The following is a 19093-nucleotide window of genomic DNA, read 5'->3' on the forward strand; positions in this document are numbered from 1 at the left end:
TGTTCCTAGGAGGAAATCTTTGTCAGTCCCACCTGATTCTCCTGGGAAGTCCTTTGGGACCTTATGAGGCCCAAAGAGAGGTCATTTTTACCATATGCAGTATTGCTCAGTAACCCAGCTGACCTTCCACTTTTATCAGTTTTCCAGGCTAGAAAGTTAACCCAAGGTCAAATTCCATAGAATAGAAGAAAGGAGAAATTTGTTAGCCCTTTACTCAACATTGAATAATTTCAAAAACTTGTGTATTCTTAGACTGTTTCACAAGAAAGAGCAAATCAAACTTAAAATAAATTGCATGATATAAACATGTCTCTTGTGCCTAGTCGTTCAGTCGTGTCCAACTCTGTGACCCCATGGACTATAGCCCACTAGGCTCCTCTGTCCATGGAGATTCTCCAGGCAAGGATACTGGAGTGGGTTGCTATGCCCTCTTCCAGGGGATCTTCCCAACCCAGGGATCAAACCCAGGTTTTCTGCGTTGCAGGCAGATTCTTTACTGTCTGAACCACCAGGGAAGCCCAAAATGTGTCTCTAGATGTTACTGTTTCAGCTGATTACCAGCATGATGAAAAGGACAAGCACAGGTGGGCACTGAGTAGACGTGACATAGCCTTGCTGAGCATTCAAATGAGCTCAGCAGAAGAGCTTCATTGCACTGAACTGACTTGAACAGCAGACTGGAAATGGAACCCACTTGAGTAAATTTCCAGAGAAGGCAATGGCTCCCCACTCCAGTACTCTTGCCTGGAAAACCCCCTGGATGGAGGAGCCTGGTAGGCTGCAGTCCATGGGGTTGCGAAGAGTTGGACATGACTGAGCGACTTCACTTTCACTTTTCACTTTCATGCATTGGAGAAGGAAATGGCAACCCACGCCAGTGTTCTTGTCTGGAGAATCCCAGGGACGGGGGAGCCTTGTGGGCTGCTGTCTATGGGGTCGCAAAGAGTCGGACATGACTGAAGCGACTTAGCAGCAACAGGGTAAATTTCTAAAGTAACAAGTATGGCAATGGATTTTCCAGAAAGTGGTATATTTCTGAGAAGTTCAAATGCATAGGGAAACCTGTGGAGTAATTTTGTTCCCAGTTCCACACAAAGACATACTCACCAGGCAACCCAAGCAATTGTGTTGATAGTCTTCAAATGGATAAAACATCGTTCTTACCACTTGTGTGTATCAAGGCTATTTTTACTTAGTTTTATAGCCTCAAATATATTTTTTTAAAATAAATTCTATTCCCACCTTTGCAGAAGGCTAGTAGTGCTTTTCTGCATCGCCCACATAGCTATGAGACAACATGAATACCATTGCAACATAGGGGAGCAGAGTGCAGGCAAGGGCTGCTGGGAGTTCTTTGCGCCTGGGGTTTGATGGGCAGACACTTGTCCTGCTCACTGCTTTAGCAAGCTTCATCCCTAGGAGGAAATCTCTGTTAGTCCCACCTGATCCTCTTGGGAAGTCCTTTGGGACCTTATACCTCAGGGAAAGAAGTCTGGTAAGTGGGAGGCTAGGAGACAATGCTCCAGCTGGCATTCCTGTGTTTTCCTGCTAATGATAAGCTCTTATGGCCAGAAGGCATCCTTGAAGGTTTTGTACTTCATTGAAATATCTCTTATAATTTGGTTATTTCAATATCCATATAGACAGTTCTCTCAAGAACATGATTCATAATTCCTTGACACTTCACATTGCCAAGATTTTGTTCTCCTAACTAGCACACATGACCCCAGGTAATTTCCAGATTTGTTAGTACCATTCATGCCCCTCTCAACTAGTAGAGTTTTAATCATTCCACTTTCTGAACCTTTCAGCTCACTGCATCCTGGAACCAGGTCCAATGATTTTAGACTTCCTGAGATTATGTAATCTTCGATCCCACCATCTTTCACATCCCCCCAGTGCCTTCATAGCCACATTTCCTTCCTATGCAGCTTAGATAGTAAAGTTAATCATTATAATCACTCTTTTGCAATTTTTAATTCCTTTTATTGATTCCTCACCACCTACCTCTTCTAAATGCCTGAGAAAAAAAAAATCTCAATCATGGAGAGCTGACTTTGGCTATAGAAATACAACCATGTTGACCTTCTCACTGTAAATTCATGATTTCAGACATCAAGTAAGCCCAAAGTGTCACCCAGTAACCTTGTGGTATTTATTTCCACTGACTCTCTCATATTCCCAAATAAGACCTTTACGCCACAGTCTCTTTTCTTAGGGCTCCCTCTCTTTCTTTCCTAACTTTGGTCTCATCAAAGGATCTTGCTTATTTCAACACAAAATTGAAAACAATAAAAAAAAAAAAAAATAGATTTCCCACAATCAAATCTCCCAGGAAATTTTCACTGATGACTATAAATCCTGGGCTCCTTCCATTACTATTGATGAACTGTCTGTGCCTCTTTCTAAGACCAAACCAGTTACTTATGGGCTGGATCTCATCTCCTCTCAGGGATATCTCTCTTTGACTAAATTTGCTTTACCAGTTTTCTTCCTTTTTTTTGTTTATTTTTCTCAGCAGGGTGTAGATATAGTATAAAATATCTCATCTGAAAAAATATTTGCCCTCAACCCAGCACCCCTCTAGATATTCTTCATTTCTCCAATCACTGCCCTTCAAACAAAAACATTCCCTTCATGATACTTTTACACACACAATGGCACAAGTGTTACTTTTATCCAGTACCAATTCCCCTTCTTGAAATCACAAGAATAAACAATCCTTTTGCAGATTGGTTGGGAATAAGTGATCTAGTTCCAGAAGTGCAAGTGTCAGCAAAAATGATGCAATTCATCCAATCCATGGCCTTGTCCATAATGTCTCATCAATTTATTTTCAGAAATGAGTGTGTGAACAATTTGTAAGTTTGTGGACAATATTTGTAAATTGGAATCATTAGACAGATTTTCCCTGGAAGAAGAATCAAAAGAGAAGAGGATGTGAATAAAAGCTTTCGGCAGTCATAGACCTAAAGAGCTGCTCTCTAATGGCGAACTGTAAGAGAGAGTTATGCTCTCTAGGGAGTGCTGGTGCGGGATGCAGTTTAACTACAGCATCTTGACTCCCCCAGATTCTGTCCCCATGGATTCTTGTTCCCTTCCCCCTCACTTTTCTGGTTGACTGATTTCACAGGAAAAGAATGTCTTATTTCTGATGATGCTTCTTTTGTACAAGAATGCCTGGCTTCTTGTCTAGCAATCACTTGTTAATAGAAGCTTGGCTCAGTATTTTAATTTCAAAGACCTCTTATTGTAAGCTATTGTTCACTCCTGAGCATCTGAAGGGTACCGGCAGTACGGAGACACTTTGCTCATGTTGGAGTCTTCCGAGGATCACTGGTAGGCAATTCCTAATACTGTACCCACATACAGATCAGGAAATTGAGGCCCTGCTTAAGTGCAATAAATTGAAAGATATCGCACTGCCAATAGTTCCCAGCTCAAGTTCTATTCTGGCTGACCCCAAAGAGTCCTGGCCATAGGCTTTATCACAACACTGACTGTTTCTCTGTCTAGAGAATGATTTTTATTTTCTAAATCTGTTGTGAAAATAATTCTATGATCAAGATGCAAAATGAGAAAATAAAAATCACTTGCTTAAGTGTCTTCTGTCTTAAAAATCTAAACATGGAGAATAAGTAATATTTTAAGAACAATTAAGAAACCAGGGCACCCGAAGATTTCAGAGTATTTCGGGGTTTTGATTACTAGGGTAATGTGGAGATGAGTGAATCTAGGAGATAAATCACTACATATTCTGAAGAGAGATGTCCAGTGAAAATAAGGACGATAACCTCAGTGTCATGGGAAATCAGCTTAAAGAGTGCGCCCAGGCTTTCTGGAGGAGGTATAGAAAGAGGACTTCTTGCCAGTAACTCTTAGTTTCAACCCAAGGAAGCATCAGATTGAGGTAAAGATGAGGAGGAGTAGGAGAAACAGGAGGACAGGTGACAGTCAAGAGATGGTTTAAGAGGGCCAGAGACCCTCCCATCAAAATACCACCTCAAATGCAGAGGTCAAGGATGAAATTCTGCCTGCCAGATGCTCCACTGGGGTCTCAAATGCATGGAGTCGGAGTCAAAGTGCTATTTCTGTTAGTTCTGTCTCAGTTCAATGACCTTTTGTCTGGACTTGTGGGCTGTGCTGTGCTTAGTCACCCAGTCATGCCCGATTCTTCGGGAACCCATGGATTAACGAGATTTAATTCAGCCTTTTGAGCTCTCAATCAATTACCACAATAACCACCGCCTTTAGTTCTAGGTACAGGAACTGTCCTTACGAGTTCCTTCCATTTTTACTTGTGGTCTTGAAGTCACTTTCTGCAGATGCCCAGCTTTTCTTTTTATGGCTCATCAGGTCATTTGTTTCACAGCTTTTCATCTCTTATAGTAAGTCAAGGTCTGTGTTGATAGGTAAATACCCCAAAGAGCTCTCTTTCTTTCTCTTGACAAGCTTTAGTAACTTCATTTCTTCTTTCCACAAGATGCTGACCTGCCTTTTTGACTGAGGCTTCCTTAGGCTGGATACCTTTATAATAACCTGTCTGGTGGGCTCTTTCCTTGAGCAATGTTTGTTTATAATTTATTTTTCTCTCAATTATCAGCTTTACATGGCCACTGGGCACTGCAACATCTTTCAGTTTCCTCCAGGATCCTTCTGCCTCGTCAGCAACATGATCTCCAGCCACTGGTTCCACGTTATCGCTTGTGTCCTCTTCTGCGAGTTCTTTGGTCTTAAGCCAATATTCCTGCACAGATACCACCTGACTCTTCACATAGCCATGGGAATCACTTCAGGAGATCGTGAATCTTTTTCAGTTGCCCATCATTGGCTCAGACAGTAAAGAGTTGGCCTTCAATGCAGGAGACCAGGGTTCAATCTCTGGGTCAGGAAGATTCCCTGGAGAAGGGAATGGCTACCCACTCCAGTATTCTTGCCTGGAGAATTCCATGGACAGAGAGAGGAGCCTGGCGGGCTACAGTCCATGGGGTCACAAAAAGTCAGATATGACTGAGAGACTAACACTTTCATAGTCCTTTTAAGTGTGTTTTAACTTCCTCCATTTGAATTTTGATGAATTCTGCTTGTTCTTCCAATGTCTGGATCATAATTGCATTATTATACAGTTATTTTTCATCTGAACATTGAAGGTTTTCTGTCCCCAATGTCTTGATATAGTGTATATGATGTTCCTATTCACAGATCTGGATATATCCAGAACATCTGGCAAATCTGGGTTTTCACCAATTCTATTACAGAATGAAACATGTTGAGAACACTCCATTTTGCTATATCCAGCACTGAATTATTAGACGTGTTTCCTGTCTCCCTATAAAGAACGTCTTTGTCTGAAAATTGTGCTTAAAACCAAACTAAACCTGAACACTTGAATAACATCACACTCTATCATCTCCCACTGATATCCAGGGAGGGCAAGACTTGGTCTCATATCAATAGGTACTTTTACCATAAAATGGCCCAGTATCTCCTGGGTTTCCAAACAGTACAAATCTTGGTAGGATGAAATTAATCCATAGTGGTCCAGCTTGATATAGACCCATGGTTGCTTGCTGCAACCGTGGCTATTTGGGTTACAGAACATCACTGAAATTACTGAGTTGAGCTGCTCACAGACCCTAACTTGCACCAGAGAACCCAGGCTGACCATGCCTAGAATGGGCTGGACGGGCAGGGCCAAAGTAATAAAGAATTCACACATCTTCAACTTCACTCTTGGCTCTTTTTCCACGCTTCAGTTTTTCCTTCTAGGGTCCCAAATGCCCACCCAATCCTCAGTGTATGCTGTTTCCTCTGCCTGGAAAGTCTTTTCCCTCATCACCCATATGGGAAGCTCAACACAGTCCTGTAACCACTGTCCTTTCTCACCCATGTGTCCCCAGCGCCCAAGGTAGACTTTGGCTATGATTAGGTGCTCAGGGTTCCATGCATGTGTGTGGAAGAAATACATGAATGAACATCTGAGTAAAGGAAAGAGGAGAAAAGCCATTATTTGTCACCCATGAAGGGTCTTACAAAATAATCTGCTGATTAAGCAGAGGATTTCCTTAAGAATTTAAAGCTTATGGCAATGGAGATTAGTGGAATAATATAATTTAAAATGTTGAACAAATGTTTAACATCATATGGTCAAGTAATGCTTATCAAAATTTATTATTTTGAATTATAAAAAGATTTTCACTTTTTTTAGAAAAATGAAGTACCATAATGGAGACCATTTCCTATAATTAGAAACAATAACAAAAATTTAAATGTAAACTAGGAAAAATTCATTAGACACTAAATATGCTGGTATCATGATTTAGACTTTTCAGCTCCTAAAAATGTGAAATAAATTTCTGTTGATGACTGTCCACCCGGTCTGTGGTATTTTTCGCAGCCTGAATGGACTAAGAAATTGTATATAATCAAACAATACCTTTCAGATTTCATAAAATCTAAAGACTTGATACAAAAGTTCAAGTGCTGAAAACAGAGCAGGTATTTCTGTCTCTCTTTCATATACAGAGAAGGCACAAGTTGAAAATAATAAAGAATACATAAGATACAGAAGGAAACACATCTTCAAAGCTGACATTTCCAGCATGTGTGTAAGGAACTATGGAGAAGAGCAGTTGGTAACAACCCTGTTCTGACTCTAGGTCACCTTCCCGTTACCACCTGTCATCCTCTAACCCTGCCACCGCTGTGAGCAGCACAGTCTATCCTATCCTGGTAGCCTGTTCATCATGAATGCAAGAAACAGAACATTCACATCTAGGTTGGCCAGAGGGCCTGTAGCCTAGGTTTCAGCATGGAGATTGTGTAGGGCTAAGAAGGTCAGTCTAGCATGGCCACCAAGATAAATTTTCTCTATAGGATGAATGGGGACCACAATGATCCCCTCAGCGGGCAAATTTACAGGCAATGAAGGGTGAGAAACCAGTGAAGGATGAGAAGCCCAGTGTAAACACACCAGGAATTGTTCCACAAAGTCTTTTCTTCCTCAACACCTTCCCATGGTAATCCAGGGAGTCCTCAGATTTGTTATACAGGGAATAATGACTCGGATACAGATCTTAGGGAAAGAAGAGTCCTTCCTATCTAGAATTCTAAGACTTAAAGAAAGTGAAAGTGTTAGTTGCGCAGTCGTGTCCAACTCTTTGCAACTCCATGGACTGTAGTCTTCCAGACTCCTCTATCCATGGATTCTCCAGGCAAGAATATTGAGTGCAATGCCATGCTCTTCTCTAGGGGATCTTCCCAACCCAGGGATCAAACCGGGGTCTCCCACATTGCAGGCAGATTCTTTACCATCTGAGCCATCAGGGAAGCCCAAGACTAGCCCACAGATAACCCAACAGACATGGATGATGAGGTTGACAAAGTGAACTGTGAAATAAAAATAGGTCATGGCTCACCACGACCCCGTGATCATGTTGCAAGACTGGCATACACAAGACCAAGAGCTGACAATTATTGAAAAGATTAAATAAAAGTGGAGACAAATATTGGGACGCCTGTTGTATGCTGCCCTCTGCTGGTCATTTTCGGAGCAAGCTTTCATCAATTTCCCTCAACAGAGAAGACTGAGTGAGGGAACTGAGTGTCAGGGAAGCAAGGCATATCTAGGCAGTGTCTGAGAAAGGAGCGAACTCAGTTCCGTGTTCTTCCAACACCTTGATTTTTCCATCAGCTCTGCTGACCTTCTGACCTCTTCTTGAAGCTGAAGTGTAGTGATATAGGAGTTTGATACCTGTTAGCCACACTTCTCATGGGTTGGCCTCCTTACTGCCAGACCTACTTGTGCACGGGGCATGTAGCATAGCTTGGCTTCTTAGTAATCCCCACAGCTCTCTGACCCTGTCTCAGGCCCTAGAGTTACTGGTTAAGTTTTTCCCCATCTCTCACCAGTAATCTATATAGGAAGGGTGACCCAGAAAGCCTGTGACCTGCCCTGAGATGAGTTGGTGCCAGACGTGAGTCTCTCTACTTTCAAGGCAGAAGCAACCAAATCATAGCAGATGATGGAAATGAAGATGATAGTAACTAGTTCAAAACCTGAATGCCTCGGGCATGGGATTAGGAAGGAGCCGGAATAACCCCTCTCCGGTAGATGCTTTCAACCAGAATATGTGGTCAAGGGCTGCTCTCTAATAATGACTCTTGGGAAGAAACACAGCAGATGGAGTGTGGTGATCGAGTTTTGTGCTAGGCCCCCAAATGGCTTCCCCACATCCCTGCCCTCACCAAAATCCTTCATTTCCTCACTGGATGGTCTGATAGGTAAAGAGTGTTTTAGCCCTCATGCTGCTTCCTGCTATCTGAGAATGGCCAGGTGTTGATCCCATCCCATTTTGCTTGAGGATTGGCTCAGAGTTTCATCCTTGGAGAAGTTAGTATGAACTACTGTCCATTTCTGGGCATGCGCCAGGTACCAGGAACCAGGGAAGCTACTGGTTCCTATTGGATTCTTCCCAGAACCACTGGCAGGCTGCTTTAAATGTGGCGCCCATGTAGAAATGGAGAACCGGAGCCTCAGCAGCCAGTTAGACAATTTACAGGTTCTTGATCTCCATTGCATATCCTATTAACACTGACACCGAAGACCTGAGACACAACTCCCTTGCAGACTGACACAGGCTTTGCTCAGAATGGTTGTGGTTCTGGACCAGGATCCAGAGGAACAAAGTCTAGCTTATTGCTCTGTATGATGGAGACTGCCTTGACTAAGACTACAGACTCTTTGCCTGAATACTTGAGGAGTTATCCTTGTACCCTTCACTGACATTCTGCACTTGCCAAGCCTGAGGACACACTTGATCTTGTGTCAAACTAGTGGGCTCTAAAGATGCCACCCAGAGCACCGACACCTAAGAATAAAGGTGACATTGTGAAGAAGGAATGACATTGGGATACAGTCATCGTTTAGATGAGTACTTTGAGGACTATCACAGCCCAGGTCTCCTAATGATGTGGAGGAAATGTGATGAATTATAGACAGAACCCACCCCCCCCAACTTCACTGAGCATCTACATTAGTCCAATCCATTCCAGAGACTCACAAAATCAAAGGGCAGTAGATACGGATGCTTGGAGAAGGAAATGGCAACCCACTCCAGTGTTCTTGCCTGGAGAATCCCAGGGATGGGGGAGCCTGGTGGGCCACCATCTATGGGGTCGCACAGAGTCGGACACGACTGAAGCGACTTAGCAGCAGCAGCAGCAGCAGATACGGATGCATGCAGTCCCCTTGCTCTCTCACTTCTCCTCTCAATCCATACAGTAGCTGGTCTTTAATTCAGGTAAAATTTATTGAAATCATAAAGTAGTTTTCATCTTTCTCCTATAATTTATCTGCTAGATAAAAGTTTACCTAGCTTGTCTGCTAGACAAAACATCAACAGAGAAAAGCATTTTTCATTTCAAATGTCTCTGTGGGCTAAACTGTTCATAGAGAATATCGTGTTGTTTAAAAAATAGTAGGCTGATTCATCAAAAAAAGTCTACTTATACTTTCTAGAGAGCATAATATAATGGGTAATTTATATAATCTCAATTTTCTAAATCCATCTTGAAATTTATTACTATCAAGAGGCAAGCCAAGAGAAAGTAAAACCACATGCATAAAAGAGATTTTTACCCTAAAAATAAATATAGAGAGAATTCAAAGTTATTTTGAAGATAAAATAAGAAGGCTGGTAACTGAAGATCATTGTGGTATTTCAGGATTTTGGGTACTAATGCACAGAGGCTGAATGAAGCCAAGTGATAACACACATCCATTTTCTGGATGGGACTGTTTATGGAAAAAAGGGGGGTCACGGTGGATGAAAAAGAAGAAAACTATGGTTTGGAAAGAAGACATGAGTGTATGCAGCCTTTCTAGAGGAGGTGGAGGGAAAGGACATCTTTCCAGGAACTTCCCAGTGAGACTCACATCTTATTCAGAGAAGAACAACAAAATTTTAGGTGACAAAGAAGGAGGAGGAGAAACAGTGAGAGAAACGTAGTCAAGAAGAGGAGCTTAACAGCTGGCCCGGGGACTCTCACTTCAGAGACAGCACCATCTTGTGTGCGGAGATCAGAGAAGCAAGTATCTTTTCCAAACGTCCCACTGAGATGATTACATACACGAGAATCCTCTTCCAAAAGCTGAAGTTGAACTGCACTTTCTCTTATTCTCTGTTTTAGGCCTGTGACCTCCTGTCTGATGAGGAGGAGGTTTTGTTCAGCCTTCCGAGCTTTTAACCAGTCATCAAGAGCTTTCCTTTTCAGGGTTAGAATCTGCCACTGATAAGAAAAAATCGTTCTTTCCAACTGTAATTCAAGATCTTGGAATCGTCTTCGGCAGGTCTCTAGCTCTTCAGTTGCAAGACTTACCAGGCCATCGGCTTCAGAACTTTGCACCTTATGCTGTAAGTCAAGATCTGTCTTGACAGCTAATATTCCCAGATGCTCTGTTTCCTTTTGGTGATGTGCTTCAGTCATATTATTTCCTTTAACACCAGGATAATAATCTGGCCTTTCAATGGAGGCTTTTTTTGCCTGGCTACCTTTATGATGAGCTTTCTTCTCTTTTTTGACAATATTGTTGTAGAACTGCTTTTTCTCTCTACTATGAAAGTTTAAATGTTCCTTTGACATTGCAGCATCCTTCCATTTCTTCCTAGATCCTTTTGCATGGTCATCAACTTGGTCTCCATTCCCTTGTTCCTCTAATTCCAAGTTCTCCCCAATGTCTTTCCCTCTCAGGGAAGCTGCCATTTCTTTAATCTTAAGCCAATCTTCCTGCAGAAACACCTGACTTTTCACACAGGCGGTAAAATTCACTATGGAGAGCTTGAGTCTTTGTTCAGTTGCTGGTAGAAGATTTAAGGATGTTCTAGCTTCTTGCACCTGTGTTTCAACAGCTTTCTGTTCCTGGTAAAGGGCCTGGATATCTCTTGCTGTCTCAGACATAGGCTGTTCTTGGTCTGAACGTCGAGGTTTTGCTTTTGTCCCATGTCTTATCATAATACAAATGATGTTCCTTCTTGCAGGTTTGGATACATTCAAGTCATAAGCTAGTCCTGAGTTGTTATCTTCTTCCCAGTCAGCATGATTCTGGCTGAAAGTATTACTTTTTCCTATGGCTAGTGCTAAACTGCTACTGGCAGATTCCTTGTCTCCCTGTACAGAAAACCTTTCCTTGCATGACCACACAGTTCTATCTAAAAGCAAGAGAACTATAAACACTTGAGCTACCACAGCATAATCAATCATCTCCCACTGATATCCAGGGACAGTGAGACTTGCTCTCATATCATCACAGGCTCCTGTTATTAAATACTCCAGCATCTCCTGTGTGTGACACTCGTGCACATCTCCAGCAGAATGAAGTTCCTTCATAGTGGCCCAGTGAGACACAGAAGCATGTGGGGCCACCACGGCCGACTGGACTATGCCGCACCATGGGGATGAGTGCTCTGTGTTCTATGTGGAACCAGACCTGCCCCAGGCAACTGGGGCGGACCATGCCCACCGGAAGTGGGGTGGGGAGGCCCAAAGCAGTAGAGAACTCACATGCCTTTACCCTGACATTGAACTTTCTTTCTTTCTTAAACTTCTTGCTGCTGCTGCTCCTGCTAAGTCGCTTCAGTCATGTCCAACTCTGTGCGACCCCATAGACCGCAGCCCACCAGGCTCCCCCGTCCCTGGGATTCTCCAGGCAAGAACACTGGAGTGGGTTGCCATTTCCTTCTCCAGTGCATGAAAGTGAAGTTGCTCAGTCGTGTCTGACTCTTTGCGACCCCATGGACTGCAGCCCACCAGGCTCCTCCGTCCATGGGGTTTTCCAGGCAAGAATACTGGAGTGGGGTGCCATTGCCTTCTCCGAAACTTCTTACATGGCCCCAATCCATTATGTACACTATTCTCTAGTACAGAAAACCCCTCCTTCCATATAAAATGGGGCATACCCCTGTTTTATAAACTTAAAACTTTATAAGTTTTATAAAGTGGTTACTCTTTCTCACTTGAGTGGCCCCAGCACACAAGACAGGGCTTGGCCATGACACTCAGTGTTCAACATGTGAAAGATCAATGAATGAGCATTTGAATAAAGGAAGGAAGAACAAAGCCATCCTTTGCCTTCTTGAAAAGTAACAACACTCTGCTGACCAGCAGCAGACAGTCCATTAGGATACTTTGTTTCCTGTGGGTATAGATTAGCAGAGCACTGCAACTGAAAAGGTTGAACAAATTTTTAACATTAGGCCACCATGGTACAGGCATCAGAGTTCACTGTTTTGGATTACAAGGAAATCCTCAAAGTTCTTTGAAAGATAAAATACTGCAGTAGAGATCATTTCTCCAAGCTTATTTTTTTAATTAGAAAGTAGTAACCCAATTTAAAGTAAGACCAACAAAAACTTCCTGGAAAATCCAGAGGTGTGCTAAATCATCTTTGCATACAAAAAGCCACCAAATAAAACACTGTAAAGTTTTTTAGAAAATACTAACAATTCATAAGATGAGCCTATATTCATGCTTTATTCATGAAAACAGAGAACCCCATGTACAGATGTGGAAACTGAAGCTCAGTGAGAAGAGCAGCATTGCTGCCTAAACCCTCTCCTTGACCTCCTGTGATTCTCAGGACCGGTTAGCACAGGATGACCCCGCTAGCCTGGGAGGCAGGCGCTTCCTCTCTGCCAACTCCAGCCCCTGGTCCCCACACTTCAAATAAGATGTTATGGTCATTTTCCCCTTTTCAGAGCGACGGTTTCTGTTTGTTTTCTCTCCAGCAGAGTATGGCCATTCTGGTTTCCTCATATTCAATGTCTTAAAAACTAATGTTTTATTAATTTTATTATTTCAGCTATAAATGAATGGTAGTGTCTGCGTATCAACAAACTTTTTTTACTGAAATGTGTAGTGGTCTGGACTTGATCCCAGGGCCTGTGATTTGCTAACCCAGGACTGAGAGCAACTCTAATCAACATATTAGATTCCCAAGAAACACTGAAGAATGGTTTCCACCACTAAAACACTGTTGGATATTTCAAAGTCTCATCAGTTCTAACTGTAAGTGTTTTTCAAAGTCCAAAGAGACTAATATTAGTAAATATTTATCGATTTAAGTTGTCTAAGATGATATGTGAATTAAAAAAAAAGAGCTAGAACTAAAATTTAGAAATTCTTTTGCATAGTTCTTGGATATTTATAACTATACTTGCCAGAAGAGAAAATTTTTCTCAAGTTAAAAAAGTAATTCACTTTGTGAGTTTTGGAGAGTGTTTTTTATTAGAATTTTAAAAATCACATGAGCTATAAAAATATGATATTATAAAGAACATTTCTATTTTCTCCAAATCTTCATAATAGTGTTTTACAAAAGAAAACCTGACTCTATTGTCATACTTGACTTCATTTCATTATCATAATTATTATCATCACCATTATTATCACTCTGATGACGAGGAAGACATCATTCCAGTTGCCTTAACCATTCATGTCACTCATTCATGGTGACATTTTTTCTGAAGACAGCAGAGGGCGCTCCTCTATTTAAGATACTGCATTATCCACCAGGAAAACTGTTTCAAGATGTTTATGGAATAGCAAGAAATATATTTCAATAAAATTATTGTCTTTATGATTTTCTTCAGTTTGATGGTTTCAAAGGAGATCATTTCCTGAATGTAAGTATCATTAGTATTCCTACCCATCCAATCATCCTTTAAAATGTAATATAAGCTACAGATCTGCTAAGAAAAGTTATCTACTCACATTAAAAAAAAAAAAAAAATTGATGAAGAATTTAAGGAGATACCAAAAATGTTGGACTTTTTTCAAACTATGCCCAATAATTTTGCAGAGCCAGTTTTAACAAAACATTTTCTTATGGAAAATTTCAACCATAAAAAAGTAGAAAAAATGATAAACATATAACCCTAAATTCTTCACACCAACCACCTCTCCACAACACACAGTGAATGATCTTGAACCCAGTTCTAGTCATCGTATCAATCCTGCCACAAATTTTGTAAGTATCTACAAATGATAAGGCTATATAAATGATAGGGCTTCTCTCGTAGTTCAGTGGGTAAAGAATCTGCCTGCAGTGCAGGAAACTCAGGTTTGATTCCTGGGTGGGAAAGATCCCCTGGAGAAGGAAATGGCAACCCACTCCGGTATTCTTGCCTGGAGAATCCCATGGACAGAGGAGCCTAGCAGGCTACAGTCCATGGGGTTGCAAGACTCTGATATGATTTAGTGACTAAATCATCATAAATGATAAGAACTTAAAAACCATTAAAAAAAAAAACAGAGTGTGCCATTATCATGTCTTAAAAGATGAACAATAATTCCTTAATATTGTCAAACATCATTTTTCACAAATTTTCATACTGACTGGTTCAATGAATCTATACTAAGATGTATATACTGCATTTGATTATTATGTCTCTGAGTCACTTTTAATTTATAGCTCACTTCCCTTTGGAGGATAATTACTTTACAATATTGTGATTTTTTTAAAGAAATTAAATTTACCTTGTTGATCTTGTTACTCAAAGTGTGGTCCATGGATCAGCAGTATTGACAACTGCCCAGAGCTTATTCTAAATAAGAAGACTATCCCAAACTACTATATCAGAATTTATATTTTAACAAGATCTTGGACTATTTATACACATGTCAAGGGCTTCCCTGGTGGCTGAGATGGTAAAGAATCCCCCTGCAATGCGGGATACCTGGGTTTGATCCCTGGATTGGGAAGATCCCCTGGAGAAGAGCATGGCAACCCACCCTAGTATTCTTGCCTAGAAAGAGTCAGACACAACTGAGCCACTAAGCACACACATATACATGTTAAAGTACATGTATGTTCTTTAACAAACATACATGTTATGAAGTACTTCTGCAGAGTTTCTTACAGTATAGATTACGGTGTTTTACAATTCTGTGATGCTATTTAGAATGCTCCTCGGCACCTGCATTTTTTGTTAACTGCAATTAAATCTGGAAGATCTATCCTACTGAATTTTAATTTCTTGACAAGACTCCTTCCTAAGTGTTTTGTGTATTTTACTGAGAGGATCATAATGTTCAATTTTGTCACTCTTTGTGTTAGCTGCCACTGATCACTCTTTTTGCCTATTTATTTAAAGGTTTACAAAATAGTGTGCTAATTTTATCATCCTTACTTTTATCAACTGAGATAATTTTCTAAAGAGAAAAATTTTCTGCATCTACTATTTTATTGATCTAAAATTTGTACAGGAAATGTAAGTTAAGTAGCACTCTCCCTTTCCCCACCTTTTTTTTTTTTTATCAATTTTAAGAATATCACATTAGTGCTCAAGCATGTTCCAAAGATGTCCAAAATAGATGTGGTTTTGAAGTATAAATATTAACTCGTAGAATTTTAAAAAATATATTTGATTATGTAATTCATCAAATGTTACTATTATTGATTACTCAGTTATTTTGTTAATAATTCAGTTATTATTATTGATTCTTATTTTGTCCCAATTTTTGCTATTTAGATACACTTCATGCTGTCTCCTGATCCCTTTTCACATGACCATGATCTCAATATTTTTTGATAGCTTTCCTTGCTTCCTATCACAAAATATTCCATGCTCATTTTGTACATTCCCTGTTCTAGTCATGAAATCAACCATTTTTCCAAGGACTCTCAGTTTGATTCAGTAGAAAATGGTATTTGAAGATCAGAATCTATGCACTAATGGTGCCCATGGCTACTGAATATAAACATTAGTTATTATTTCTAGGATGTTTTACTGGACAGTACAAAGAAATGTACATTTATAAGAACATCTTGTGTTTACAGGAGTAATTTCAAAGTTAAATTTATTATACAGAATTTTTGTTAACTTCTATAGTTATACTTTCTGTTATGAAAAAGATATACTTCTTTATACCTTTTTTAATTATGAAAAATCTTAATTATTAGTGAATTAAGATTATATTAACATAATTATTCATAGTTTTACTATGCTTCTGAAATAGTATTAGAATAACAATACAAAATTATGACTAGTGATATAATGATCAAAAACAACTTTAAGTTTTTCTGATTTGTTTTAAAGTTATTTTGTTCTTAGAACATATACCACTAAAAATGGACAAATTATTGTACTTTAATTTGAATAATTCCCATTTTTTCAGTTAAGCCACCAACTGAACACAGTCGGGTTTATTTATTTCATTTTGTTCTTCATTTTTAGGAATACTTTAATTCTGTCTTATAGCTGTAGATAATTTTCACTGCTGCTGCTGCTGCTAAGTCGCTTCAGTCGTGCCCGACTCTTTGCAACCCCATGGACTGCAGCCCACCAGGCTCCTCCATCCATGGGATTTTCCAGGCAAGAGTACTGGAGTGGGGTGCTATTGCCTTCTATTCCAAAGTCAAATAGAGAAACAAGATAGATTCTGAGAAGTGTAACTGTGAAGAATTATTCTTTAAAAATTATTCTCAGGTTGATTTCACAGCAGAACAACAGCCAAGTTAGGTCAAAAGTGTACATGTTCCAGGGCAAAATGCAGCCAAAATAGGAAACCTGGGCTTTTTTCATGTCCCGAAAATGAGATGCAGGACAATTAAACTTATTTTCGACAACATAAAGTACCTGTGTATGTAACTTATAGTCTTTTGCTACGCTGTAAAGAAATCACGGCACATACTGTGAACAATTCCACCACACTACTGGGGACTTGGTTAATGAGGGGAAGAGAGGCAACTCTAGATTTTGTGTATTATACATTATAAATATATCATGTATGATTATTTCATCTTTCTACTTATTCTTTTTCTCTTCAATAAAATGAGAGATTTGAATCAGATGATCTTTTAAATCCTTTTCAGCAGTGAAAGTCTTCTCTATTTTAAATGTGGTAGGCAATTTCCAAGGACAGCCACCATCACTGCCTTCCCTCCCTGTAGGAACATACTGCTTCTCACATTGAAATGACTCTAATTCCCTACTCTTTGAATCTGGGCTGACCTTAGTGACTTCTTTGGCCTATAGAATAAGGAAGAAGTCAGGGTCTAGTAATTCCCAGGATGAGTCATAAGAAACCTCACAGCTACAGCCTGTGTCTCTTGAAACACTAGTAAGGAAGAAGCCAATCTCTGAGAAACGCAATGACTACCCTGCTGTGAGGAAGCCCAAGCAAGCTTCATGGAGCAAATACATGGAGAAAAAGAAATGGCCAGCCAGCCTTCATCTGTTCCTTTCATCTCAGCTTAGGCATCAGACACGTGAGTTAAAAAGCCTAATTATCTATCAGGTTTAGTCAAATCTTCAGATGACTCCAATCTCAACTGTCATCTGACTCCAACCACATGAGAGACTCCAAGCAAGAATTTTCCAGCTGATCCCAATCAACCACTAGAAACACACAAAAATACCAGTAAAGTGTTCTTTAAGCACCAGTTCTTAGGATGAAATTGACACAACAGTAGACAAGCAAAATAACATGATAATTGCTATAAGAAAAAGAAGTCAAAATGCATAAAAGAAGACAAGGCTAATATTTACTGTGGGGAATAAGGACTATTTCTCAGCAGAAATAAATAGAGAAGGTATTTAAGTCTTGAGGTAAGAAAACATCTTGAGGAACACATGGGGACAAACGTATATACAGGGTATTTGGCAAAGGCTTACTATCAAAAGCCTTTTTATATAAAATTTGAAAATACGTGATTATTTCTTATTATTTCACTTAATAAAAACCAAGAACATACCATAAAATTAAAACTAAATGAAAGAAAAATATAGTTAAATTGCATACTCATTTCCTTAAGCTGGGTCTGATTTTAACTAAAGAATAGCCTGTAGAGTATTGAGTGGAGAGGACTGACCACATAACTTTCACATAATTTTTAAACTCATGCTGTTTCTCTCAGCCCTTCGCATTTCCATGAGCCAGAAGTGGACACAGGCCTTGAGTGCTGGTATTCTAGTTTCAAATGCTTAGAATACAGGTAAATCGATATACATTCCTTATATTTTGGGGAAAAAAATCACTGTCTGATTAAGCTCCATGTAAAATTATCCCATCTCTGCCTGGACTAGGACGTGAGAGATAACTTTAGGTGTCAACTTCTGTTTTGCTTTTACCGGTATGCCATGCATATTTTTCATGTCATAGATGTTATTGTGAAAAATGGTTTCTATTGGCTAAATATGATCCCATCTCTGTGCTTTTATCACATATAACCATTCCCCCATAGATGGGTATTTAAGTTATGACTTTTTCTCTTTTTATAATTTGTGAGTACCATCCATACATGGTCACTCACCTAGAGCCAGACATCCTAGAGTGTAAATTTAAGTGGGCCTTAGGAAGCATTACTATAAACAAAGCTAGTGGAGGTGATGGAATTCCAGTTGAGCTATTTCAAATCCTAAAAGATGATGCTGTGAAAGTGCTGCACTCAATATGCCAGCAAATTTAGAAAACTCAGCAGTGGCCACAGGACTGGAAAAGGTCAGTTTTCATTCCAATTCCAAAGAAAGGCAATGTCAAAAAATGTTCAAGCTACTGTATAATTGCACCCATTTCACATGCAACTAAGGTAATGCTCATAATCCTTCAACATTTCATGCAAAGATGGGCACATTAAGGACAGAAATGGTATGGACCTACTGGAAGCAGAAGATATTAAGAAGCGATGGCAGAAATACACAAAAGAACTATACAAAAAAATCTTAATGACCCAGAAAACCATGATGGTGTGATCACTCACCTAGGGCCAGACATCTCGGAGTGCAAAGTCAGGTAAGCCTTAGAAGTATCGCTATGAGCAAAACTAGTGGTGGTGATGGAATTCCAGCTGAGCTATTTCAAATCCTAAAAGATGATGCTGTGAAAGTGCTGCACTAAATATGCCAGTAAATTCTGAAAACCCAGCAGTGGTCCCAGGACTGGAAAAGGTCAGTTTTCATTCCAATTCCAAAGTAGGGTAATGCCAAAGAATGTTCAAACTACCACACAATTGCACTCATTTTATATGCCAGCAAAGTACTATTCAACATTCTCCAAGTTAGTCTTCAACAGTACATGAACCAGAGCTTCCAGA

Source organism: Bos taurus, chromosome 26 (genome assembly GCF_002263795.3).
Source record: "Bos taurus isolate L1 Dominette 01449 registration number 42190680 breed Hereford chromosome 26, ARS-UCD2.0, whole genome shotgun sequence".
Classification (NCBI taxonomy): Eukaryota; Metazoa; Chordata; class Mammalia; order Artiodactyla; family Bovidae; genus Bos; species Bos taurus.